Source organism: Coregonus clupeaformis, chromosome 21 (genome assembly GCF_020615455.1).
Source record: "Coregonus clupeaformis isolate EN_2021a chromosome 21, ASM2061545v1, whole genome shotgun sequence".
NCBI classification, from domain to species: Eukaryota; Metazoa; Chordata; class Actinopteri; order Salmoniformes; family Salmonidae; genus Coregonus; species Coregonus clupeaformis.
In genome coordinates, this window is record NC_059212.1 from 39,390,052 (window position 1) to 39,417,308 (window position 27,257).

Consider the following 27,257-nt stretch of genomic DNA (forward strand, 5'->3'; position numbering starts at 1 on the left):
CCTTAAGACCCCATAAGGTATCAAATTTTTTTTATAAAAAAATGATTGGATTAAACATTTAATTTGGCATTACTGCTATTAGCCAATAGAAAAACATGGAATGACAGATAGTCCCAAAACAAAATCAAAATGAAGTTTGTTCAGAAGGGGCTGTCCTATATCTGAGATATATAAGTAAGTTCAGGAAACATTTTTTTTTTCTTACATGTCTTTATCCCCTTATTTTAGGCACTAAACTATCTCCATATATACATTACTTCAGATGAGTCTTGTGATGCTTGTGGGCATCCTAAACGGAGAACACCATAGTGTTTGTGAGAGTCTCAGCTTTCCACAGAGGTGTCATATTAGTGGGTAGCCCAAATCGTTCGGATGCTACAGACAGAAGTTGGTAGAAGAGGCTGTACCGGCTACATAGTGACAGTTCAAGTGTAACGGTTCGTCCCACTGGGGTCCTCTCTAAAGTCCTCCTTAACTCCCCAATAAATAAATCAAAGACAGTTGTCAAACATGGGCCTGTCCAGATAAGGTCACTGTAGAATCTCTGTGACTACAAGCAGCTGTCTTCCCTGCAAAATGTCTGAGTCTGTGTGTGAAAATGTGTTGTTGCACTGAGAGAGTGCAACCGATCGGGTGTCAAATTTGTTTCTTCGAATCTACCTGACCCCAAGACCGTGGGAGACTAATGAGCTTATGGAATATACCTGACCTCAAGACTGTGTTAGCCTAATGTGAGCTAATGGAATCTACCTGACCCCAAGACCGTGGTAGTCTAATGAGCTAATGGAATCTACCTGACCCCAAGACCGTGGGAGCCTAATGAGCTTATGGAATCTACCTGATCCTAAGGCCGTGGTAGTCTAATGAGCTAATGGAATCTACCTGACCCAAGACCGTGGTAGTCTAATGAGCTAATGGAATCTACCTGACCCCAAGACCGTGGGAGCCTAATGAGCTTATGGAATCTACCTGATCCTAAGGCCGTGGTAGTCTAATGAGCTAGTGGAATCTACCTGGCCCCAAGGCCTTGGTAGCCAGTAAACTATCTCCATATATACAGTACTTCCATTCATTTTTTAAACTGGTACCAGGGACTTTCAGACGAGTCTTGTGAGGCTTGTGGGCATCCTAGAGCAAAACGGGGAACACCATCGTGTACGTGAGAGTCTCGGCTTACCACAGAGGTGTCCTATTAATAGGTCGCCCAAACCTTTCGGACACTACAGACAGAAGTTGGCAGAAGAGGCTGTACCAACTTCAGACGAGTCTTGTGAAGCTTGTGGGAGTCCTAGAACAAAACGGAGAACACCATTAAGTTTGCGAGTGCCTCAACTTTCAATAGTTTTGTAGGCCAAACTGTTCGGACACTACAGACGTTTTCGTGAGAAGACCGATTTTCGGGATGTCTCATGGTTTGACAAACACCACTCTAGCTCTGCCACCTTTCCCCGCAGATGTGGAAGGGCGATATCGGCGGATGCGGTAGATTGAGAAGCAGCCCTGGCAAAAAAATATCTGCTAGATATCTCTAGCTTAAACAGACGGATTTTGATGGGCATTTTTTTATTATGTTGTTTAAATTTCCACGGGGGCGGGGAAATTGTAGGCCAAGGGTTAATAACTAAATATATTCACTGTTGCTATTGAAATCATTCCAAAGGTTAGGTTTAACAGAGCAAATGAAACGTAACCATACTTTTTAAGTCATATAGCATCAATGATACTATTTAGGCCTATATAGCATTTGCAAAGTCATCAACAGCTATTGTTTCAATTCAACCCAGGGTTCAACTAAAAATAGACAATACATATACTGTAGACCATATAGGTCAAGCTTTGGTTAATTTCAAATGTAATCTTCAAATTAATCATTAATATGTTGGATTCATGTCTCCATCTCAAAGAATAGGACTAAATCTAATCCAACTTTAAAAAATCACTTTAAATAAAGTTTGATTTGATGTAGTCTTATTCTCTAATGTTGATTATTGGTTGAGATGGAGACATGAGTCCAACATATCAATTATTAATTTGTAGACAAATTGGAGTAAAAGCCAGACTAAATCAGTGCCACAAAATATACATCTCCTTCAAATGTTGATACTTGATTGCATTGACAACCAAACACAATTCAATATCACCTTTGCAATACAGTACATAACCTATTAACATGTTGACAAGTAAACAAATAATATGTTGGATTCATGTCTCCAACTAAACCAAAAATAAAAGTTAAAGAATAGGATTAAGCCAGTGGCTCAGATGAAACTATCCAAGAATTAGATATCCTTTAAATGTTGATATTTGGTTTCATTGACAACCAAACACACAATTCAATATTACTTTTGTAATACAGTAAATAGCCTAAAGTTAGGGCTATTTTACAAACTAATGTAACAGTATTTATTGAACCTTAAAATGAGTAACACATCCATGGCCACATTTTGAGGTTAGCCTACTGTAACTATAAATGTCTTCTTATGTGATCATAGAAAGCGTGAATGTTCAAGATATCATGCAAAGGTTGCAGGTCTGTGTAAATCTTCACAATTGCTGTAATAATCTGACAGAATCTTGAACAGCATTGATCACTTGCACTTTAAGTACTTTTAATGTAATCTCAACTGTAATCCAGGTCATTTGGTTCTGCTATTAGATGAAGCACAATGATAACACATTCAATTGTTGTATAAATACAAAACTTCTGACATTGTATTCCCATTTGAACTTTGATTGTGCTTTTATACTGAACAGAAATATAAACAAAACATGCAACAATTTCAAAGATCTTACTGAGTTACAGTTCATATAAGGAAATCAGTCTATTTAAATAAATTCATTAGGCCTAATCTATGGATTTCACATGACTTGGAATAGAGATATGCATCGGTTGGTCACAGATACCTTTAAAAAAAGGTAGGGGCGTGGATCAGAAAGCCAGTCAGTATCTGGTGTGACCACCATTTCCCTCATGCAGCGCCACACATCTCCTTCGCATAGAGTTGATCAGGCTGTTGATTATGGCCTGTGGAATGTTGTCCCACTCCTCTTTAATGGCTGTGTGAAGTTGCTGGATATTGGCAGGAACTGGAACACGCTGTCGTACACGTCGATCCAGAGCATCCCAAACCTGCTCAATGGGTGACATAGGGTGAGTATGCAGGCCATGGAAAAACTGGAATACTTTCAGCTTCCAGGAATTGTGTACAGATCTTTGCGACATGGGGCCATGCGTTATCTTGCTGAAACATGAGGTGATGGCTACGGATGAATGGCCTCAGGATCTCGTCACTGTTTCTCTGTGCATTCAAATTGCCATCGATAAAATGCAATTGTGTTTGTTGTCCATAGCTTATGCCTGCCCATACCATAACCCCACCGCCACCATGGGGCAACTCTTTTCACAATGTTGACATCAGCAAACCGCTCGAGCACACGACACCATACACGTGGTCTGCGGTTGTGAGGCCGGTTGGACGTACTGCCAAATTCTCTAAAACGATGTTGGAGGCAGTTTACGGTAGAGAAATTAACATTAGATTCTCTGGCAACAGCTCTGGTGGACATTCCTGCAGTCAGAATGCCAATTGCATGCTCCCTCAAAACTTGAGACATCTGTTGCATTGTGTGTTGTGTGACAAAACTGCACATTTTAGAGTGGCCTTTTATCATCCCAAGTACAAGGTCCACCTGTGTAATTATCATGCTGTTTAATCAGTTTCTTGATATGCCACACCTGTCAGGATGATGGATTATCTTGGCAAAGGATAAAATGCTCACTAACAGGGAGGGGGAAAAATGTGTGCACAACATTTGAGCGAAATTAGCTTTTTGTGCGTATGGAACATTTCTGGAATCTTCTATTTCAGCTCATGAAACATGGGACCAACACTTTACATGTTGAGTTCATATTTTTGTTCAGTGTAGATGGTTGAAAGCATAGTCATGAAGAAGATAAAGAATAGCTTCAGTTCTTCACCGACACAACATAGGACGTGTAACTACAGGCAGGTAGGTACACGTGCTTCAGCCTCCTTTACATAATACAGTAACTTCATTGGTATTCCAGTAAGACTCTCTCATTACTAGTTCAGTAGTTTAGTGTGTGTGTGTGTGTGTGTGTGTGTGTGTGTGTGTGTGTGTGTGTGTGTGTGTGTGTGTGTGTGTGTCTGTGTGTGTGTAGAATGCCTCCTCTCTTAGTCAGGGAATTTCACACGTGTCGTCTTTTCCCCTTTCGTCCGTTGTCATGGAGACTTGGGCCCAGGCAGGCCGGCCTGTAGAGAGTATTATGGGATGTGCAGGTGGGGGTTGTTGAATATTAAAACTCGCTATGGATGCAATGTGACCGTGTGTGTGTGTGTCTGTGTGTGTGTGGCCTCAGAGCCATACGAAACATACTTTATGCATTTCTGAGCACCTCCAAGGCGTATGATACCTACTAATGGTCTAGTTACTTTAGACAGAAACGAAAGTAGTCGGGTTGGTCGGGGAGGATGGGGTCGGCATAATCCGTGACTGTCTACAAATCCAAAGGTTGCATGTTCGAGTCACGCAGGGGACAGCTGTAGCATTTTAGCAAACCCTTCCCCTAACCTTTATTCTAAACTTAACCCACTTCACCTAACCTTTTACGTAAATGATCCTTTGTCGTTAGTTATGCTAACCACCAACGTAAATTCTCCCAGTAATTCTCCTTTGCTGTTACAGCGCAACAAGCAACCTGGTCTCAGAGAAAGACGTATAACACTAAACATCCTCCAAGACGTATGATAAGTTAGTCATCCAATTCGTATGCTATTGTACGACCGGGTAAGATGTATGATACTATACATCTTTTAATTGGTATGATATTGTACAATTGCTATTCCATTCATAATATAATGTACAGAATAATACACATTTCCCAGAGACTACATTGTTGTGTGTGGGTAGTGAAAGTGTAGGGCATTAACTATGCAGGTATGAGTTACGTCAGAGCTGTTTAAACAGTACTGCAGAGGGATAGAGTGGGCTTTATAGAGACAGAGCCACAAAATATATTCAACCCACACACTCAGGATAGGATAACAAAAAAAAAACACACACACAGATTTGGCATTATAGCCTTAATCGAAACAATCCTGGAGAGGGATGCCGAATATGCCCTAATATTTTTTTTTTATTGCACTTCTATTGTCCTTCAAGAGGCTTGTGACTGAAACTGGTTGGCACAGTGTAAACGATTGGCGTTGACTGCAAGGTAACAACATGTATTTTCCTCTTCTCCAATAAGACAAGCTAAGTCTCTGTACCTTGCTCAGAGAATCAGCACGTCCACCACCCACCTTCTGTCTCTACTGCAACACCACTCTGATAACACACCACGGGCCAGTCATACTAGTGTTGCCTCCTCCTATGGCGGAGTTCCAAATGGCACACTATTCACTATATAGTGCACTACTTTTGACCAGGGCCCATTGGGCTCAGGTCAGAAGTAGTTCATCATGTAGGGAAATAGGGTGTCTTTTAGGACACTGCCTACGTGAGTACGCTACAGCCTCTGCTATATAAAAAGTGGCTTGCTGTGTGTGTTGTTGCTTCTGTCTATGTGTATGATTGTTATAAGAAATGGTACCATTACTATATCCAACCCAAATCCATTTGTTGCCACTATGTATCCTACCTGGCTGAAACTTTGATCTAGTAGAATAAGTATTGAGGAGCATAAAATCAAATCAAATGTATTTGTCACATACACAGTTTACAGCAGGTATAAAAGGTGCAGCAAAATGCTTATGTGCTAGCTCCCTCAGCAATGCAGTACATTAATCAGTAATAACAACTTTAATGACCCCTCTATGGAAAGATGAGACTCTCACGAACACGATGGTATTCTAAGTTTTGCTCTACGTCATAATATGATTGTATAATCATGTCATTTAATAGTAATTTCATATTTCATAATAACTCTTTAGTTATGGTCCCGTGTAGCTCAGTTTGTAGAGCATGGCGCTTGCAACGCCAGGGTTGTGGGTTCGTTTCCCACGGGGGGCCAGTATGAAAAATGTATGCACTCATTAACTGTAAGTCGCTCTGGATAAGAGCGTCTGCTAAATGACTAAAATGTAAATGTATCTGACGACAATGTTCTCCTAAACGTCCACTCAGCGGAGCAGAGACACCATTCAGATGTGTGCAGACTCGTTTCAACTTCAGCTTTAAGCACAAAGTGATTACATCCATCTGTGACCAAGAGAAAGTGGTCTTAGTTCAATTCTATGAAATTATTTAGTATTTTTTCATGTTGAGAGCTCTAAATCGGTCTGCGACTGTTGTGGCATCCGCTAGATTCTCCCGTTTCATATGTGCTATTGTAAGCGCAGCTGTGAGTTTCACAGGTACAGGAAATCGTTCCTTTGTCTGGATAGGCCAGAAAATATGACATGTCCAATACAAATGTTGTGTCTGAAACCTGACACTTCAAGTCAGCTCCGCTTAGAAAGTGGGAGCAGAGAGCAGAGAGATAGGGCTTTCTGGCACTATAGGACACTGGACCTTACGACGTTCACAGAGTGCTTTGTACATCAAAATGTCAGTCGGAACCGGTCGAGAACCACTCAAAGTCCCCAATATGGGGTTTGACATCTAACAGGTTAACATAAGTACAATATTTATTGTGTAGGCAAATAATTTATCATCATACACATGGCACTATCTCATTTTCATGATATATGGCTGGCTGGCGAGTGGCTTGTGTGGCTATATGGTGGCAAGCTAGCGAGACTACCGTTGGCCCCCAGGGGGCAGCGGGCAGTGGGTTCAGAACAACAACAACAAAAAATGTATATGCAAAAAGATTATACCACCACCCAAAAGGGCACTTTCCAGAGATCCAGAGAAACGATCCAACATGAGAACTGCCCACAAAAGGGTTGTTACCACAGCCACAAAGTCATAAACTGTTCCTATTTCTACAATTTATCTACTCAAAATGGGATTTTAAACCTAGCCCTAACCACACTGCTATCCTTATGCCTAACCCTAACCTTAAATTAATTTTTATAGCCAATTTTTACTTTGTGGTTGTGGTAACTAGTGACAACCACAAAACAGGAAACTGGGACCCATTTTGGGGGCTAACAGCTCCATCATTGTATGTTCTGTGTGTAAGAGTTCTGTGGACAGATGGTGTTGCCCTGTGTGACTGTGTTCCTCTCAATGTTTTCACAGTGAAGAAAGCCAAGCTGGATGGAGCCCAAGGTAAGTGCTTCTGGGAACCTGGAAATAGAATAGACAAAACAGAAGTACAGGACTGGGTTGGGGCAAACTTGCTAGCTATGTTTTATAGGGACGGGAGTTTACCTGATCATGTGAGGCTGGTCAGGTCATGTGCTGAGGAAAAACTGGCCTGGTCCTAGATCTGTGTGTTTCAGCCAACTTCTCTGACTATAGTTCTTATATGGAGCATTATTTTCCTCTATTTCTCTACCCCTCACAGACAAATTCAGTTAGTTATTTTTCTCCCTCACAGATAAATTCTGTTCTTTCTCACTCTACCCCTCACAGAGTAATTCAGTTGTTTCTCTCTACCCCTCACAGAGTAATTCAGTTGTTTCTCTCTACCCCTCACAGAGTAATTCAGTTGTTTCTTTCTCTACCCCGCACAGAGAAATTCAGTTCTTTCACTCTCTACCCCTCACAGAGAAATTCAGTTACTTATTTTTCTGCCTCACAGATAAATTCTGTTCTTTCTCACTCTACCCCTTACAGAGTAATTCAGTTGTTTCTCTCTCTACCCCTTACAGAGTAATTCAGTTGTTTCTCACTCTACACCTTACAGAGTAATTCAGTCTTTCTCTCTCTCACTCACAGAGAAGTTCAACACGTATGTGACCCTGAAGGTGCAAAATGTGAAGAGCACCACCATCGCTGTCCGGGGAAGCCTGCCCAGCTGGGAGCAGGACTTCATGTTGTGAGTCCTCTCTCTTTCTATCACTCCATCTCCCTCTCTTCACCATTCTCTCCATCTCTATGTCCTTTTTTGTCACTCCTTCACCTCTCTGATTTCCTCTCTTACATCGACCTCCATCTTTCTTTGTCTTCTTTATTGTTTCATGTCTCTCCATCTCTTTATCTCTACCTCCTTTTCCCTCCTGCTCCCTCATCCATTCTTTCATCTCTTCACCCTCGGTAGCGCTATCACTCACTCCTCCTCCCTCTCCACATAGGCTTCTTCCCAGGTCCTCTCTCTCTCTTCTCTCCTCTCCTCCTTATCCTCTTCCTCCCAGCTCCTCTCTCTCTCCTCTCCTCCTTATCCTCTTCCTCCCAGCTCCTCTCTCTCCTCTCCTCCTTATCCTCTTCCTACCAGCTTCTCTCTCTCTCTCTCTCTCTCTCTCTCTCTCTCTCTCTCTCTCCCTCTCCTCCTTATCCTCTTCCTCGCTCTCTCTCTCTCTCTCTCTCTCTCTCTCTCTCTCTCTCTCTCTCTCTCTCTCTCTCTCTCTCTCTCTCTCTCTCTCTCTCTCTCTCTCTCTCTCTCTCTCCTCCTTATCCTCTTCCTCCCAGCTCCTCTCTCTCCTCTCCTCCTTACCTCTTCCTCCCCGTTGCTCCTTGATCTCTTACTTCCTCCCTCCTTCCTCCTCCTTTTTCTTCTCCTACTGTTCCCTTATCTTCCCTCCTCTTTCTCTCCCTCCTCTTTCATTACATAACCATCTCCTAGCTGACGTTTTCATTTTCAGACTTGAATTGGACACTTAGTAACAGTCAGTGTTGCTAGTCAGTGAATGTGGATGGTGTGTAGTGTCCTAGCGAGTGTGTACTAGTTTGACTGGTGTGTAGTGTGCTAGCGAATGTGTACTAGATTGACTGGTGTGTAATGTGCTAGCGAGTGTGTACTAGTTTGACTGGTGAGTAGTGTGGTAGCCAGGGAGAGTGTACTAGTTTGACTGGTGAGTATTATGCTTACTAGTGGTTTATGAAACATGTAACATGCAGCAGGAGGCAGGCTGACTGACTGCAGAGTAGTGTCCTGTGGGCTGCTGGTGTGATGGCGCGAGGCTTTGGGCATTGTAACAGTGTTGCACAACAGAAGGTATGACTCAGATCCCTCTGTAATGGCTTCCAGTCTCCTCCCTAAGACTCAATCCCTCTGTAATGGCTTCCAGGCCCCTCCCTAAGACTAAATCCCTCTGTAATGGCTTCCAGGCCCCTCCCACAGTTATGGGCACTGATCAAAATGGCACTTTTCTTAAAAAGAGTCACTACATTTTAGCAGACGCTCTTATCCAGAGCGACTTACAGTTAGTGAGTACATACATTTTTCATACTGGCCCCCCATGGGAATCAAACCCACAACCCTGGCGTTGCAAGCGCAATGCTCTACCAACTGAGCTACAGGAGGCTGTACTCAGACGGGAAATCTTGCCTCCGTCTTTTAAAAATAAAGGTAGACTCAGCGATATGACATAGATGCAGAAAATAAACAGTGGGTCAACTAAGCTAACATATGGAATTGTTTTAAGGTGGTCATACCAAGGATCATTTAGCTATTTGATATTGAATTTTAGGACCCATTAAGGTATCCCCTCAAAAATATATATAGTTGATTAAACATTGAATTTGGCCTTACTGCTATTAACCCATAGAAATGCATTGAATAACAGCTTCACACATGGATAAACAGATAGTTCCGCCAAAAAATCAAAAGGAAGTTTGTTCTGAAGTGTCTGTCCTATATCTTTTACATGTATTTAACTCCTTATTTTAGGCACTAAACTATCTCCATATATACTTCCATTCATTTTTTAAACTGGTACCCGGCTACCTTCAGACTAGTCTTGTGAGGCTTGTGGGTGTCCCCCCTCTCTCTTCCCCTCTCACCTCTCACCTCTCTCTCCCCCTCACCCAATCTCTCTCCCCCGCCCCCTCTCTCTCCCCCTCCCCCAATCTCTCTCCCCCTCCCCCAATCTCTCTCCCCCGCCCCCTCTCTCAATTCAATTTCAATTTCAATTTCAATTTAAGGGCTTTATTGGCATGGTATGTTAACATTGCCAAAGCAAGTGAAGTAGATAGTAAACAAAAGTGAAATAAACAATAAATATTAACAGTAAACATTACACTCAGAAGTTCCAAAAGAATAAAGAAATGTCAAATGTCATATTATGTATATATATACAGGGTTGTAACAATGTGCAAATAGTTAATGTATTGGATTGTATTTACAATGGTGTTTGTTCTTTACTGGTTACCCTTTTCTTGTGGCAACAGGTCACAAATCTTGCTGCTGTGATGGCACACTGTGGTATTTCACCCAGTAGCCATGGGAGTTGATCAAAATTGGGTTAATTTTCGAATTCTTTGTGGATCTCTGTAATCTAAGGGAAATATGTGCCTCTAATATGGTCATACATTTGGCAGGAGATTAGGAAGTGCAGCTCAGTTTCCACCTCATTTTGTGGGCAGTGTGCACATAGCTTGTCTTCTCTTGAGAGCCAGGTCTGCCTACAGCGGCCTTTCTCAATAGCAAGGCTATGCTCACTGAGTCTGTACATAGTCAAAGGTTTCAGTAAGTTTGGGTCAGTCACAGTGATCAGGTATTCTGCCACTGTGTACTCTCTGTTTAAGGCCAAATAGCATTCTAGTTTGCTCTGTTTTTTTGTTAATTCTTTCCAATGTGTCAAGTAATTCTCTTTTTGTTTTCTCATGATTTGGTTGGGTCTGATTATAATTTTTTTTGTCCTGGGGCTCTGTGGGGTCTGTTTGGGTTTGTGAACAGAGCCCCAGGACCAGCTTACTTAGGGGACTCTTCTCCAAGTTCATCTCTCTGTAGGTGATGGCTTTGTTATGGAAGGTTTGGGAATCGCTTCCTTTTAAGTGGTTATAGAATTTAACGGCTCTATTCTGAATTTTGATAATTAGCGGGTATCTGCCTAATTCTGATCTGCATTCATTATTTGGTGTTTTTCGTTGTACACAGAGGATATATTTGCAGAATTCTGCATGCAGAGTCTCAATTTGGTGTTTGTCCCATTTTGTGAATTCTTGGTTGGTGATCGGACCCCAGACCTCACAACCATAAAGGGCTATGGGTTCTATAACTGATTCAAGTATTTTTAGCAAGATCCTAATTGGTATGTCAAATTCTATGTTCCTTTTGATGGCATAGAAGGCCCTTTTTGCCTCTCAGATCGTTCACAGCTTTGTGGAAGTTACCTGTGGCGCTGATGTTTAGGCCGAGGTATGTATAGTTTTTTGTGTGCTCTAGGGCAACGGTGTCTAGATGGAATTTGTATTTGTGGTCCTGGCAACTGGACTTTTTTTGGAACTCCATTCTTTTTGTCTTACTGAGATTTACTGTCAGGGCCCAGGTATGACAGAATCTGTGCAGAAGATCTAGGTGCTGCTGTAGGCCCTCCTTGGTTGGTGACAGAAGCACCAGATCATGAGCAAACAGTAGACATTTGACTTCAGATTCTAGTAGGGTGCTGCAGACTGTTCTAGTGCCCTCGCCAATTCGTTGATATACTGTATATGTTGAAGAGGGTGGGGCTTAAACTGCATCCCTGTCTCACCCCACGGCCCTGTGGAAAAAAATGTGTGTGTTTTTTGCCAATTTCAACCACACACTTGTTGTTTATGTACATGGATTTTATAATGTCGTATGTTTTTCCCCCAACCCCACTTTCCATCAATTTGAATAGCAGACCCTCATGCCAAATTCAGTCAAAAGCTTTTTTGAAATCAACAAAGCATGAGAAGACTTTGCCTTTGTTTTGGTTTGTTTGTTTGTCAATTCAATCAATCAATCAATCAATTTTATTTTATATAGCCCTTCTTACATCAGCTAATATCTCGAAGTGCTGTACAGAAACCCAGCCTAAAACCCCAAACAGCTAGTAATGCAGGTGTAGAAGCACGGTGGCTAGGAAAAACTCCCTAGAAAGGCGAAAACCTAGGAAGAAACCTAGAGAGGAACCAGGCTATGAGGGGTGGCCAGTCCTCTTCTGGCTGTGCCGGGTGAAGATTATAACAGAACCATGCCAAGATGTTCAAAAATGTTCATAAGTGACAAGCATGGTCAAATAATAATCAGGGTGTGCAGGGTGAATACGTGGTTTGTCGGACAGTAATTTGGTAAAAAGCCAATTTGGAATTTGCTCAGTACATTGTTTTCACTGAGGAAATGAACTAGTCTGCTGTTAATGATAATGCAGAGGATTTTCCCAAGGTTGCTGTTGACGCATATCCCACGGTAGTTATTGGGGTCAAATTTGTCTCCACTTTTGTGGATTGGGGTGATCAGTCCTTGGTTCCAGATATTGGAGAAGATGCCAGAGCTAAGGATGATGTTAAAGAGTTTAAGTATAGCCAATTGGAATTTGTGGTCTGTATATTTTATCATTTCATTGAGGATACCATCAACACCATAGGCCTTTTTGGGTTGGAGGGTTTGTATTTTGTCCTGTAGTTCTTTCAATGTAATTGGAGACTCCAGTGGGTTCTGGTAGTCTTTAATAGTTGATTCTAAGATTTGCATTTGATCATGTATCTTTTTTTGCTTTTTGTTCTTTGTTATAGGGCCAAAAGGATTGGAGAAGTGGTTTACCCATACATCTCCGTTTTGGATAGATAGCTGTTCGTGTTGTTGTTTGTTTTCAAATGTTCCTAGAAGTGGTTAGAGTCTATGGATTCTTCAATGACATTGAGCTGATTTCTAACATGCTGTTCCTTCCTTTTCCATAGTGTATTTCTGTATTGTTTTAGTGATTCACCATAGTGAAGGTCTGGGAGAGTGTCTCACTGGTCTGGGCGGGGTGTCTGTTGATCTGTTGCTCCTGTGTGAGGTGTTGGGTCTGCGGTTGAGGGCGATATACTTTAGGGTCCAGGCAAGGTGGGCACTGCTGCCTTGTATAGGTGGACCTGGTCGTAAAGGCTGTTCAAATCCAGGGTGGAGTGGTGGGCCAGGTAGACATTTGGTTTTGAGGCACAGTCACAGGAAATACTTGCGTTTACCTGCTGTATGGTAGCAGGGTGGAAGTATTTTCGTGGTAGCAGGGTTGAGATAACCACTTGTGCGTTGGGGAAGGTAGAAGAAGCTTTTTCTATAACTTCCTTGAGTGCTGTGGCCACCCTTTCCTGCTGTGTTCTCAGGTCGTTTGTGCCTGTGTGTATTATTATGTGGCTGGGTGATCCTAGTTGGTCCTCAGACAGAAGGTCTAGGGCATGCTGGGTGTTTGGACACCAGAGTTTAGACACTGTGTGTTTGGGAAATTGTATATTCTTGTATGTATTTCCCGTTTGAGTCCATAAGGAGTACAATCTGTGGCTTGTGTATGTCCTCAGTGGGTGTGGGGGGGTCGTCAGGAGGGCTATCAGGATGGCTGACAGGGGGATGCTCAGAGGGGTTGGGATCCCCTGGGCTTGGGGTTCTTCATTTGTTTGTCCGGCTGTGATGTCGAGGCTATGGTCAGGGTCTAGGGTGTACTGTTCTGCTGCGGTGTCGAGACTTTGGCCAGGATCTGAGGTGGGCCGTTCTGCTGGCTTCTCTGCGGGGATGGCCAGCTCTCTAATGGGTTGTTCTCTGTCACCCGTCATCATTCTCACCTTCTCCTCTAGTACTCTGATCCTCTCCTCTAGTGCTCTGTTCTTCTCCTGCTCTTTCTCCTGTTTTTGTTGTCTCACCACAGTCCAGAGTGCAGATATGTCTCTCTCCACCTCCAGCTCTCCAGGTCTAGTTAAGGGGGTGTTGTTGTGCTGGACTGCTGTCTGGGTCTCCTGCTGAGCTATTTCTTTGATTAGGTGAAAGTCCAGCTGGAACTGTTTGGGGTTGCCCTGTACCAATACTGTTCCAGATTTATAGAGATGTATATTAGCTGACTCTAGTACTTGTCTAGTATCCTGAGTTTCCACCCGTCGCTAACCCCCCCCCCTCTTAACAGGGTTAGTGTGCTAATATAGCACTGTGCCATGCCAGGGGATGGTCTGTGTGGAAGATAAGGTTGCTAATGTTCCCATTTTTATAAAAGTCAGCAAAAAGTGTCTCTTGATTTCCCACAAGGAGCTTCATTTTGTACTCTTTTCGTGTCTTATCATTCTTTACATACAGAGGGTACTGTATTTTAATTACCTCTGAACAGCGGGAGGGTGCTTCTAAGGCCTCTCCATTTGGTTGGGGTAGACTGTGCGACTCTCCTGCCATTGTTGGGCTCAAGGGCTTTGACACCTCTCACTTCACACGTCAGTGCTAATTGAAGTTGTATCTCTTTGTACTAGCAAGCTTGGTAGCCTTAGCATTCAGTCCTTATAAAGTAAAATATATCATTGTAATGTATTTTTCTTCTTGGTTTTTGAAAGTAAAAAATAGCTTCAGACTAAACATTACTCACTCAGTTCCAGGTTGGATGGTGTTTTCAGGTTTCTGTTTGTTTGCCAGAGCATTTGCTGTATAGTTTGGGAATAGTAATCCTTGGTAGTAGAAAGCCTTCCAGGTAATTCCAGGTAATTCCGTCCAAAATCAGGTTGTAGGTTTGGACTTTTGGTTTGGAATGAAGGTTATGTTGTGGAGGGTAGCATACTGTATATGTCCCTGCCAAAAAATCCACGTTTATCTAACTTTAAATCTATATTTTTTGTAAAAACATGCTGAAAAATGCAGGAGCAATGTCTTTGAGCTCTCTCTCTCTCTCTCTCTCTCTCCCTCTCTCTCTCTCCACAGTACAGAGCTCTCTCTCTCTCTCTCTCCCCCTCCCCCAATCTCACTCTCCCCCTCCCTCACTCCTTCCACTCAGTTTATTCCAGTCCTCCTGACACAAACTCCTCTGTGTATTTATTTTCCCAATTCTCTCTCCTGCTGTCTTTCCCCTGTTGTATCTGTGCTATCTTATCTCTCTCTCTCTCTCTCTCTCTCTCTCTCTCTCTCTCTCTCTCTCTCTCTCTCTCTCTCTCTCTCTCTCTCTCTCTCTCTCTCTCTCTCTCTCTCTCTCTCTCTCTCTCTCTCTCTCTCTCTCTCTCTCTCTCTCTCTCTCTCTCTCTCTCTCTCTCTCTCTCTCTCTCTCTCTCTCTCTCTCTCTCTCTCTCTCTCTCTCTCCCTGTCTAGTGAGATCAACAGGCTGGACCTTGGCCTGACGGTGGAGATGTGGAATAAAGGGTTAATATGGGACACCATGGTTGGCACGGTGTGGATCCCCCTGCACAGCATCCGCCAATCAAACGAGGTACACTACACCCACAATACTCATACTGGCATAGTACTACTTACTTTCTAAGCCAGGGCAAGGCAACTCCTTGGGGTAATGAATTATATCAGCCATGGAAGCTATGAGTGGAATGTAAAATCAGAATGACTCACTGAATGAATCCCTGTTGAAAGATCCAGGGACAGACTGGTCTGTTGCGTGACAAGGACCGTAAGAGTTGGTAAGACAGCACAAACAGATCTGGGACCAGGCTAATGTTTTTGTATGCAGTATAACAATGGGGATCTAACTAACAAACTAACAATGATAATGAATGGTGTATCAGGTTTATGCGTTCTATTTCTATGTGTAGGAGGGTCCGGGGAAGTGGCTAACACTGGACTCCCAGGTTATCATGGCAGACAACGATATCTGTGGAACCAAAGACCCCACTTTACACCAGGTGCTGCTGGACACACGCTTTGAACTGCCTCTGGGTGAGTGAGGGAGGGAACCAATGAAATAACTAACAAACTAACAAACAAAACAATTATTAACGGATGGTTGGATGGATGAACAAACACAACTTAATGAATGAAGTAATGACTATACTTAATTGACCCTCATTTATACCCCCAATGACCCAAAACGTCTTAAAATACAGTAGATACAGTTGAAGTCGGAAGTTTACATACACTTAGGTTGGAGTCATTAAAACTCGTTTTTCAACCACTCCACAAATTTCTTGTTAACAAACTATAGTTTTGGCAAGTCGGTTAGGACATCTACTTTGTGCATGACACAAGTAATTTTTCCAACAATTGTTTACAGACAGATTATTTCACTTATAATTCACTGTATCACAATTCCAGTGGGTCAGAAGTTTACATACACTAAGTTGACTGTGCCTTTAAACAGCTTGGAAAATTCCAGGAAATAATGTCATGGCTTTAGAAGCTTCTGATAGGCTAATTTACATTATTTGAGTCAATTGGAGGTGTACCTGTGGATGTATTTCAAGGCCTACCTTCAAACTCAGTGCCTCTTTGCTTGACATCATGGGAAAATCAAAAGAAATCAGCCAAGACCCCAGAAAAAAAATTGTAGACCTCCACAAGTCTGGTTCATCCTTGGGAGCAATTTCCAAAAGCCTGAAGGTACCACGTTCATCTGTACAAACATTAGTATGCAAGTATAAACACCATGGGACCACGCAGCCGTCATACCGCTCAGGAAGGAGACGCGTTCTGTCTCCTAGAGATTAACGTACTTTGGTGCGAAAAGTGCAAATCAATCCCAGAACAACAGCAAAGGACCTTGTGAAGATGCTGGAGGAAACAGGTACAAAAGTATCTATATCCACAGTAAAACGAGTCATATATCGACATAACCTGAAAGGCAGCTCAGCAAGGAAGAAGCCACTGCTCCAAAACTTCCATAAAAAAGCCAGACTACGGTTTGCAACTGCACATGAGGACAAAGATCGTATTTTTTGGAGAAATGTCCTCTGGTCTGATGAAACAAAAATAGAAATGTTTGGCCATAATGACCATCGTTATGTTTGGAGGAAAAAGGGGGATTGTCACGATCGTTACATGAAGACTCGGACCAAGGCTCGGATAAGCGTACATTTTATTTACCGTACTGCACACGAAACAAAACAACAAACCAAACGATACGTGAAGTCCTAGGTTATACACAAAACCTTACGGAACAAGATCCCACAATAAACTAGTGAAAACAGGCTGCCTAAGTATGGTCCCCAATCAGAGACAACGAGCTACAGCTGCCTCTGATTGGGAACCACCCTGGCCAACATAGATCTAAATGATCTAGAACGAAAACATAGAAAATGTAACAGAAACTCCACACCCTGGCTCAACATTTAAGAGTCCCCCGAGCCAGGGCGTGACAGTACACCCCGGACTGCGACGCGCCAACACAACGGGGTAGGGGCCGGGTGGGCATTCCGCCTGGAGGCGGGTCCGGCTCCGGGCGTGACCACCACTCTCTCTCTACCCCCCCGTAGCGCCCCTGGTCTGGTCTGGACACCGGTGGAGCGGATTGCTCTGGCTCCGGTGTGGAGCAGCTGACCGGTGCCGGACCAGGCACCGGTGGAACAGGCACGGACCGTGCCGGACTGACGACGCCGCACCACTGGCTGGTGCGGGGAGCAGGAACGGGCCGGACCGGGCTGACGACGCGCACCACTGGCTTGGTGCGGGGAGCAGGAACGGGCCGGACCGGGCTGACGACGTGCACCACTGGCTTGGTGCGGGGAGCAGGAACAGGCCGGACCGGGCTGGGGACGCGCACCACAGGCTTGGTGCGAGGGACAGGAACAGGCCGAACCGGGCTGATGACGCGCACCACAGGCTTGGTGCGAGGGACAGGAACAGGCCGGACCGGGCTGGCGACGCGCACCACAGGCTTGGTGCGGGGAGCAGGAACAGGCCGGACCGGGCTGGCGACGCGCACCACAGGCTTGGTGCGGGGAGCAGGAACAGGCCAGACCGGGCTGACGACGCGCACCACAGGCTTGGTGCGAGGGACAGGAACAGGCCGTACCGGGCTGGCGACTCGCACCACAGGCTTGGTGCGGGGAGCAGGAACAGGCCGGACCGGGCTGACGACGCGCACCACAGGCTTGGTGCGAGGGACAGGAACAGGCCGGGCTGGACTGTGGAGACTGACTGGAGGTCTGGAGCGGAGAGCTGACACAACCCGTCCTGGCTGAATGCCTATTTCCACACAATCTGTGTGAGGCATCAGCACAGGACGTACAGGGCTGTGCACTCGTACTGGCACTACAGCACGTGGCACTGGCGCAGGATATCCGGGACCGAGGAGGGGTACTGGAAGCCACGAGCGTTGAGCCGGCACACTCCGTCCTGGCTGCATGCCCACCTTAGCACGACACGTACGTGGCTCCGCATAACACGGAACCTGCCCAGTCTCACGCTGCCTAGCCTGAGTACGGGGAGTTGGCTCTGCTCTACCTCTAGGCTCCGCCAACCACCCTTCCAGCCCCCCAAACCTGGTGGCATCCTCTCCTAGTCCGCCGATGCGCCCTGTAGCTGCCTCCAGCAGCCCCGTCGTCCACGCCGTGTGCCCCCGCCCAATTTTTTTTATTGGGGTTGCCACTCGCGTGTCCGTCGTCGGCACGGTTGGCGCCGTTTCTCCTCTCCTGCCTGGGCATTTACTTTTGCCCATGGCCCTCTGCCCGCGAATATGTCCTCCCAAGACCACCATTCGCCCACCTGGGACATCGCCAACTTCTCCTCCTGGGCACGCTGCTTGGTCCTCTGGTGGTGGGATCTTCTGTCACGTTCGCTGACAGATGAAGCGGACCAAGGCGCAGCGTGATAAGCGTACATTCTTTATTCAGTACTTAACACACGATCAAAAACAACAAACGAAACGATACGTGAAGTCCTAGGTTACAACACAAACCTTTCGGAACAAGATCCCACAACCTAACATGCCAAAAGGCTGCCTAAGTATGGTCCCCAATCAGAGACAACGAGCTACAGCTGCCTCTGATTGGGAACCACCCTGGCCAACATAGAACAAAACGAACTAGAACCAAAAACATAGAAAACAAAACATAGAAAATCCACACCCTGGCTCAACATATAAGAGTCCCCAGAGCCAGGGCATGACAGGGATGCTTGCAAGCCGAAGAACCCCATCCCAACCGTGAAGCACGGAGGTGGCAGCATCATGCTGTGGGGGTGCTTTGCTGCAGGAGGGACTGGTGCACTTCACAAAATAGATGGCATCATGAGGAAGGAAAATTATGTGGATATATTGAAGCAACATCTCAAGACATCAGTCAGGAAGTTAAAGCTTGGTCGCAAATGGGTCTTCCAAATGGACAATGACCCCAAGCATACTTCCAAAGTTGTGGCAAAATGGCTTAAGGACAACAAAGTCAAGGTATTGGAGTGGCCATCACAAAGCCCTAACCTCAATCCTATAGAACATTTGTGGGCAGAACTGAAAAAGCGTATGCGAGCAAGGAGGCCTACAAACCTGACTCAGTTACACCAGCTCTGTCAGGAGGAATGGGCCAAAATTCACCCAATGTATTGTGGGAAGCTTGTGGAAGGCTACCCGAAACTAATTGAGTATACAGTGAGGGAAAAAAGTATTTGATCCCCTGCTGATTTTGTACATTTGCCCACCGACAAAGAAATGATCAGTCTATAATTTTAATGGTAGGTTTATTTGAACAGTGAGAGACAGAATAACAACAAAAAAATCCAGAAAAACGCATGTCAAAAATGTTATAAATTTATTTGCATTTTAATGAGGGAAATAAGTATTTGACCCCCTCTCAATCAGAAAGATTTCTGGCTCCCAGGTGTCTTTTATACAGGTAACGAGCTGAGATTAGGAGCACACTCTTAAAGGAAGTGCTCCTAATCTCAGTTTGTTACCTGTATAAAAGACACCTGTCCACAGAAGCAATCAATCAATCAGATTCCAAACTCTCCACCATGGCCAAGACCAAAGAGCTCTCCAAGGATGTCAGGGACAAGATTGTAGACCTACACAAGGCTGGAATGGGCTACAAGACCATCGCCAAGCAGCTTGGTGAGAAGGTGACAACAGTTGATAATTCGCAAATGGAAGAAACACAAAATAACTGTCAATCTCCCTCGGCCTGGGGCTCCATGCAAGATCTCACCTCGTGGAGTTGCAATGATCATGAGAATGGTGAGGAATCAGCCTAGAACTACACGGGAGGATCTTGTCAATGATCTCAAGGCAGCTGGGACCATAGTCACCAAGAAAACAATTGGTAACACACTACGCCGTGAAGGACTGAAATCCTGCAGCGCCTGCAAGGTCCCCCTGCTCAAGAAAGCACATATACAGGGCCGTCTGAAGTTTGCCAATGAACATCTGAATGATTCAGAGGAGAACTGGGTGAAAGTGTTGTGGTCAGATGAGACCAAAATTGAGCTCTTTGGCATCATCTCAACTCGCCATGTTTGGAGGAGGAGGAATGCTGCCTATGACCCCAAGAACACCATCCCCACCGTCAAACATGGAGGTGGAAACATTATGCTTTGGGGGTGTTTTTCTGCTAAGGGGACAGGACAACTTCACTGCATCAAAGGGACGATGGACAGGGCCATGTACCGTCAAATCTTGGGTGAGAACCTCCTTCCCTCAGCCAGGGCATTGAAAATGGGTTGTGGATGGGTATTCCAGCATGACAATGACCCAAAACACACGGCCAAGGCAACAAAGGAGTGGCTCAAGAATAAGCACATTAAGGTCCTGGAGTGGCCTAGCCAGTCTCCAGACCTTAATCCCATAGAAAATCTGTGGAGGGAGCTGAAGGTTTGAGTTGCCAAACGTCAGCCTCGAAACTTTAATGACTTGGAGAAGATCTGCAAAGAGGAGTGGAACAAAATCCCTCCTGAGATGTGTGCAAACCTGGTGGCCAACTACAAGAAACGTCTGACCTCTGTGATTGCCAACAAGGGTTTTGCCACCAAGTACTAAGTCATGTTTTGCAGAGGGGTCAAATACTTATTTCCCTCATTAAAATGCAAATCAATTCATAACATTTTTGACATGCGTTTTTCTGGATTTTGTTGTTGTTATTCTGTCTCTCACTGTTCAAATAAACCTACCATTAAAATTATAGACTGATCATGTCTTTGTCAGTGGGCAAACGTACAAAATCAGCAGGGGATCAAATACTTTTTTCCTTTACTGTATGTAAACTTCTGACCCACTGGGAATGTGATGAAAAAAATAAAAGCTGAAATAAATAATTCTCTCTACTATTATTCTGACATTTCACATTCTTAAAATAAAGTGGTGATCCTAACTGACCTAAGACAGTGAATTTTTACTAGGATTAAATGTCAGGAATTGTGAAAAACTGAGTTTAATTGTATTTGGCTAAGGTGTATGTAAACTTCCGACTTCAACTGTATAATACAGTAGATAAAATACAGTAGATAAAATACAGTAGATGTGCCTAATACTTCAGACTGTTACCATGGTTACCCCATGGATATTTAGTCTGAAAGAAGTCGCCCTAAAAAAGACTCTACAAGCCAGTGTTGAATAAAATGATATTTAAACTTACTTTACTCGTTGATCCCTTTGACGGTAGGAAGTGGAGATAAAATGTCCACAGGAAAGTATTATTAACCAGACTTTTTGTAGATATATATATGGCTCTGTGGCTTATATTTCCGGTTTTTATTTTCAGTCTCCTGACGCATTGCATATGATGCACAATATGTAAACAACTTAACTGAACATTGTCAACCGAAGAACATTTCCTAGCAATCAGCTGGAAGTGCTTGCGTTTTACTGCAAATTAAACGTCGGCAATGTTCGGCCTGTTGTTCGGCTACGCTCAACCATTGTTTACATATTGTGCAAGTGTTTACGTCGCGTGCAAATTGTTTCAGTATTGAAAATACAAACCGGAAATACAAACCAACAGAACCATATACACACCAGCATACTGAAAGTCAGGCTAATAATACTTCCCTGTGGATATTCTGTCTCAGATTACCTTCGACATGAGGACAAAATCAGTGGACAGCAGGTAAAGTAAGTCCAAATGAAGTTTATTCAACATTTTGACTTGTATTGGGACTGTTAGGAAATGTTGAGCCTACATGTTAGAGACGAGAGTGTAAGTCTTCCACTCTCAGATTCTAAAAGGGACAAACAGTAGATGTCTCTAATCGTATTTGTACATGAGTCACTGTCCACACTCCACATACACAGTCAAGCCAGAGAAGCATCTTACTGTGAACATAATCACACCTGAACCTACATTCTAATCTTTAGCTGAGTTAACCAGGTTCGTATATTCATTAGTGTACAACGTAACAAAACATTTTGCAACAGAAAATTAAAACAAGTGTTTCTCATTGGACAAGACCTGGTAGTCCCTCCCTGTTTCGGCCCATTTGCTTCCGTTTTGTTGCTAGTGAATACAACGCTGTTTAATTCCATTCCATGTGTCCCCATAGAAACACACTGATCTGTGTCACTAGGTTGGCAGCTTCTGTCCTTCCTTTTAGCTTCCTGTGTGAACGTAATCAGGATTCGTTCTGCTAGCATTGATTAGGTGTCATTTTACACTGCCTCCCATCTCCTAGATACTGTCTGTCTGTCTGACTGAGCACCAGTCAAGCCAATAGGTTATTTAAAGGTCTGGGGTTCTGGGTGAAAAGTCATTCTCACTGTGATTGGTAGTAATGGTTTGGTATGTAAGCTATCCAAGTATGTGTGTGTGTGTGTGTGTGTGTGTGTGTGTGTGTGTGTGTGTGTGTGTGTGTGTGTGTGTGTGTGTGTGTGTGTGTGTGTGTGTGTGTGTGTGTGTGTGTGTGTGTGTGTGTGTGTGTGTGTGTGTGTGTGTGCGTGTGCGAGGGTACATACGTACGTGTGTGTGTGCGGGTCAGTGTGTGTGCGGATCAGCTGATTTATTTGTTGGGCTCTTGTTTTCAGATATCCCTGAGGAAGAGGCACGCTATTGGGCCAAAAAACTGGAGCAACTCAATGCCATGAGAGACCAGGATGTAAGCTGTTGTCCAACACATATAGTGGATCACCCTCTATTACACAGTAAAATGACTTTGAATGAAATACAGTGTGTTATATTTACTGCATATACCATTACATATGCCATTCAGAAGAGGCTTTTATCCAAAGTGACTTACAGTCATGCATGCATACATTTTTTGTATGGGTGGCCCCAGCAGGAATCAAACCCATGACCCTTGGCTTTGCAAGCTCCATTCTCTACCGACTGAGGCAAATATTATGTGTGATGTATTTCAGATAACTAACCAGGACTCGTACCAGGAAGACCCGGAGCGACCACTTCCTGTCCCAGGGACACAGTGCTGTGAGTTATCCACCAATCACTGGGCTTGTCTGATACAGGTGTTTGTGATTAACCAATGAGCGTCAACTGTTCGATATCGCCCTGTCAGTTCAGTGAGAGATATTTGTATTGCTCCAGTGTGTGTGTGTGTGTGTGTATGTGTGTGTGTTCGTGTGCACGTGTGTATTTGCATGTGTGTGTCTGGGTGTACAGTGGAGAGAACAAGTATTTGATACACTGCCGATTTTGCAGGTTTTCCTACTTACAAAGCATGTAGAGGTCTGTAATTTTTATCATAGGTACACTTCAACTGTGAGAGACGGAATCTAAAACAGAAATCCAGAAAATCACATTGTATGATTTTTAAGTAATTAATTTGCATTTTATTGCATGACATAAGTATTTGATACATCAGAAAAGCAGAACTTAATATTTGGTACAGAAACCTTTGTTTGCAATTACAGAGATCATACGTTTCCTGTAGGTCTTGACCAGGTTTGCACACACTGCAGCAGGGATTTTGGCCCACTCCTCCATACAGACCTTCTCCAGATCCTTCAGGTTTCGGGGCTGTCGCTGGGCAATACGGACTTTCAGCTCCCTCCAAAGATTTTCTATTGGGTTCAGGTCTGGAGACTGGCTAGGCCACTCCAGGACCTTGAGATGCTTCTTACGGAGCCACTCCTTAGTTGCCCTGGCTGTGTGTTTCGGGTCGTTGTCATGCTGGAAGACCCAGCCACGACCCCATCTTCAATGCTCTTACTGAGAGAAGGAGGTTGTTGGCCAAGATCTCGCGATACATGGCCCCATCCATCCTCCCCTCAATACGGTGCAGTCGTCCTGTCCCCTTTGCAGAAAAGCATCCCCAAAGAATTATGTTTCCACCTCCATGCTTCACGGTTGGGATGGTGTTCTTGGGGTTGTACTCATCCTTCTTCTTCCTCCAAACATGGCGAGTGGAGTTTAGACCAAAAAGCTCTATTTTTGTCTCATCAGACCACATGACCTTCTCCCATTCCTCCTCTGGATCATCCAGATGGTCATTGGCAAACTTCAGACGGGCCTGGACATGCGCTGGCTTGAGCAGGGGGACCTTGCGTGCGCTGCAGTATTTAAATCCATGACGGCGTAGTGTGTTACTAATGGTTTTCTTTGAGACTGTGGTCCCAGCTCTCTTCAGGTCATTGACCAGGTCCTGCCGTGTAGTTCTGGGCTGATCCCTCACCTTCCTCATGATCATTGATGCCCCACGAGGTGAGATCTTGCATGGAGCCCCAGACCGAGGGTGATTGACCGTCATCTTGAACTTCTTCCATTTTCTAATAATTGCGCCAACAGTTGTTGCCTTCTCACCAAGCTGCTTTCCTATTGTCCTGTAGCCCATCCCAGCCTTGTGCAGGTCTACAATTTTATCCCAGATGTCCTTACACAGCTCTCTGGTCTTGGCCATTGTGGAGAGGTTGGAGTCTGTTTGATTGAGTGTGTGGACAGGTGTCTTTTATACAGGTAACAAGTTCAAACAGGTGCAGTTAATACAGGTAACGAGTGGAGAACAGGAGGGCTTCTTAAAGAAAAACTAAATGGTCTGTGAGAGCCGGAATTCTTACTGGTTGGTAGGTGATCAAATACTTATGTCATGCAATAAAATGCAAATGAATTACTTAAAAATCATACAATGTGATTTTCTGGATTTTTGTTTTAGATTCCGTCTCTCACAGTTGAAGTGTACCTATGATAAAAATTACAGACCTCTACATGCTTTGTAAGTAGGAAAACCTGCAAAATCGGCAGTGTATCAAATACTTGTTCCCCCCACTGTATCCACATTGATTAAGTGAAACATCAATATGAGTAATAAATATACAGAGGCATCTCCACTGAATGCAGTGTTTCTGGTGGTATCAGTCAGAATGTTTCTGGTGGTGTCAGTCAGAGTGTTTCTGGTGGTATCAGTCAGAATGTTTCTGGTGGTGTCAGTCAGAATGTTTCTGGTGGTGTCAGTCAGAGTGTTTCTGGTGGTGTCAGTCAGAATGTTTCTGGTGGTGTCAGTCAGAGTGTTTCTGGTGGTATCAGTCAGAATGTTTCTGGTGGTGTCAGTATGAGTGTTTCTGGTGGTATCAGTCAGAATGTTTCTGGTGGTGTCAGTCAGAGTGTTTCTGGTGGTATCAGTCAGAATGTTTCTGGTGGTGTCAGTCAGAATGTTTCTGGTGGTGTCAGTCAGAGTGTTTCTGGTGGTGTCAGTCAGAATATTTCTGGTGGTGTCAGTATGAGTGTTTCTGGTGGTGTCAGTCAGAGTGTTTCTGGTGGTGTCAGTCAGAGTGTTTCTGGTGGTGTCAGTCAGAGTGTTTCTGGTGGTGTCAGTCAGAGTGTTTCTGGTGGTGTCAGTTAGAGTGTTTCTGGTGGTGTCAGTCAGTCAGAGTGTTTCTGGTGGTGTCAGAGTGTTTCTGGTGGTGTCAGTCAGAGTCTACTGGGTGTGCTGACACAGAGGATTGGATAAGGGGAGGGGGAGGAGGAGGGGACGTGGGGAGGGGGGAGGAGGAGTAGGAGGGTACGTGGGAGGGGGAGGAGGAGGGGACGTGGGAGGGGAGGAGGAGGGGACGTGGGAGGGGGAGGAGGAGGGGACGGGGGAGGGGGAGGAGGAGGGGACGGGGGGGGAGGTGGAGGGGACGTGGGAGGGGAGGAGGAGGGGAGGGGGAGGAGGAGGTGACATGGGGAAGGGGGAGGAGGAGGGGACGTGGGGAGGGGGAGGGGGAGTGGGAAGAGGAGGGGACGAGCGGAGTGGGACGAGGGCTCTCACAAACAGCCAGCCCCACTGTGTGTCTTCCTACACACACACACGCGCGCACACACACACACACACGCACACAAACAGAGAGCTCAGCAAACTAGCCTCCTTGTTGGCATCAAAAAATTCCCTACCAATAACAGTGCATTGCAGTCTGTACCTAAAAGTACCCTTACTTTAGCACAGCGTACTATGCAGTAAGTAAGACACACATACCATGAGTGTAAACAGTTCGGAATGTTTCACAATTCATCTAAAAACATTCTGTTTCTTTGTAGGTAACTGGAGTCTGTGGGGAGACCAACCAAGTGAGTTATCTTTAATACATCCTCTATTTCTATTAGTCTCTCTCTCTCTCTCTCTCTCTCTCTCTCTCTCTCTCTGTCTCTCTCTCTCTCTCTCTCTCTCTCTCTCTCTCTGTCTCTCTCTCTCTGTCTCTCTCTCTCTCTCTCTCTCTCTCTCTCTCTCTTTCTTTCTTTCTTTCTTTCTTTCTTTCTTTCTTTCTTTCTTTCTTTCTTTCTTTCTTTCTTTCTTTCTTTCTTTCTTTCTTTATCTTTCAATTCAATTTCAATTCAATTTAAGGGGCTTTATTGGCATGGGAAACATATTTTTACATTGCCAAAGCAAGTGAAATAGATAATGACTAAAAGTGAAATTAAGAATAAAAGATTAACAGTAAAAATTACACTCACAAAAGTTCCAAAAGAATAAAGACATTTAAAATGTCATATTATGTCTATATACAGGGTTTTAATGATGTGCAAATAGTTAAAGTACAAAAGGGAAATTAAATTAACATAAATATAGGTTATATTTACAATAGCGTTTGTTCTTCACTGGTTGCCCTTCTCTTGTGGCAACAGGTCACAAATCTTGCTGCTGTGATTTGTTCTTCATCCAATAGCCATGGGTGTTGATCAAAATTGGATTTGTTTTCAAATTCTTTGTGGGTCTGTGTAATCTGAGGGAAATATGTGTCTCTAATATGGTCATACATTTGGCAGGAGGTTAGGAAGTGCATCTCAGTTTCCACCTCATTTTGTGGGCAGTGTGCACATAGCCTGTCTTCTCTTGAGAGCCAGGTGTGCCTACGGCGGCCTTTCTCAATAGCAAGGCTATGCTCACTGAGTCTGTACATAGTCAAAGCTTTCCTTAATTTTGGGTCAGTCACAGTGTTCAGGTATTCTGCCACTGTGTACTCTCTGGTTTAGGGCCAAATAGCATTCTAGTTTGCGCTGTTTTTTTGTTGATTCTTTCCAATGTGTCAAGTAATTATCTTTTTGTTTTCTCATGATTTGGTTGGGTCTAATTGTGTTGCTGTCCTAGGGCTCTGTGGGGTCTGTTTGTGTTTGTGAGCAAAGCCCCAGGACCAGCTTACTTAGGGGACTCTTCTCAAGGTTCATCTCTCTGTAGGTGATGGCTTTGTTATGGAAGGGTTGGGAATCGC

General features: G+C 44.3%; 1 pseudogene; it reads left to right on the top strand.

Annotated features, from left to right (window-relative positions):
• Nucleotides 1–27,257, top strand: part of LOC121535500 — a 97,039-nt pseudogene that overhangs the window by 8,183 nt on the left and 61,599 nt on the right.